The sequence below is a fragment of the Enhydra lutris genome, unplaced genomic scaffold (assembly GCF_002288905.1).
Source record: "Enhydra lutris kenyoni isolate GAN:26980312 unplaced genomic scaffold, ASM228890v2 scaffoldscaffold3, whole genome shotgun sequence".
Taxonomy (NCBI): Eukaryota; Metazoa; Chordata; class Mammalia; order Carnivora; family Mustelidae; genus Enhydra; species Enhydra lutris.
The window spans coordinates 29,015,220-29,016,783 of NW_019154087.1; the positions used below are offsets into that span (position 1 = coordinate 29,015,220).

At 43.7% G+C, this 1,564-nt stretch overlaps 1 pseudogene; it reads left to right on the forward strand.

Annotated features, from left to right (window-relative positions):
- Positions 1-696: 696 nt before the first annotated feature.
- On the forward strand, positions 697-1,335 carry LOC111157907 (annotated as a pseudogene).
- The last annotated feature ends 229 nt before the right edge of the window (positions 1,336-1,564 follow it).

Below are 1,564 nucleotides of genomic sequence, written 5' to 3' on the forward strand. Positions count from 1 at the left end.
TTATAAAGAAAGTGCTGGGGAGTAGAACACCACACATTGCACATACTTGTCCCAGTTCTCTGGTGACAGCTCTCCATTTCCCCCCCAAACTTCACCCTTCCAACACTTGATCCCTTTTCTGACTTCTGTTCTAAAAGAAGCATTATCCAGTCCCTCTCACGCTAATTCCTTTTCTTAGGAAAGTGGCCCCATGTGAATGGTCTGTCTTCTTTTCCCTGATATTCTTTGGAAAGCCTTTATTCTTGTAGTATTAAAGCAAATAATATATATTATGCTAATAATCAAATTATGGTTCTAAATTTCCTGTAGGCATTCTCAAATATTACTAATAAGTTCTTGGGAAAGCCCACCCTATTTAGGGGCTTATTATGAACTGAATGTTTGTGTACCCCGGGATCCTCCCCAAATTCACACCTTGAAGTCCAAAAGTCCAGTGTGGCTGTATTTGGAGATGGTGCATTTAAGGAACTAATAAAGGTTAAATGGGGTTATAAGGTTAGGCCCTGATACAGCAGGATTAGTGCCTTTATGAGAAAAGACACCTGTGTTTGCTCCCTCGTTCCCTCTCTCTGTGTACACACCAAGGAAAGGGCATGAGAGTATGCAGCTAGATGATGGTTTTGAATGATCCAAGAGAAGAGGTCTCAGAATGAAACTTATGTTATTTTCTTTTCCATCGTTATGTCATGTGGCACCATGAGCAGGAAAGTCTCCTATGACACGGTGTACAAGGCAATGTGGGAAGTCCTATACAGCAACCAGTGCAAAAGTCAGAAGGTTTGAAGACAGTGGAGCTGTAGATCAGCTTGAAGAACTAGGACACTCAGAAGGACAGATGCTTCTTGGACACCATTAGACGTAAGTGCATCCCCACCCCAAGTTCTCCATATGTGTTTTGGGAGACCAGCAGCACTGTGATGAGGCCAAGGCTGTGGATATTGTCTACATGGACACTGAGGTGTTAAAAAAACTCAACAAGAATGAAAAATTAGTCAAGAAGTTGGTTGAGAAGTATGATGCCTTTTTTGGCTTTGGAATCTCTGATTAAGCAGATCCCATGAATCCGGGCCTGGGATTGAATAAGGCTGGCAACTTCCCTTCCTTGATGACCCCCAATGAGAACATGATGGCTGAAGTGGATGATGTGAAGTCCACGATAAGATTCCAGATGAGGAAGGTGCTGTGTCTGGCAGCGGTTGCTGGCCTCGTGGAGATGACAGATGATGAGCTTGCATATGACATCCACTTAGCTGTCACTTTCCTGGTGTCATTGCTCAAGAAGAAATGGGAGAAAGTCTGGGCTTTAACATTACAAGCAAAATGGGCAAGCCCTAACACTTATACTAAGGCACACTTAATCAACCGTTGTGCTACCATTACCTGTCTGCCTGTGCAAGGGAGAGGGAGGTGCTTTCTGAGCTGATGTTGCATGCCATAGCACTGTGCTGGATGACAGCAGTTTCTGGCACCCAGGGATGGGTGTCCTTTTCTCCATACTGCAAACCAGGAAGTACGTTCCATCTACCTTCAAAACCATGCAGTGTTATTTATTATTTAGATCTCC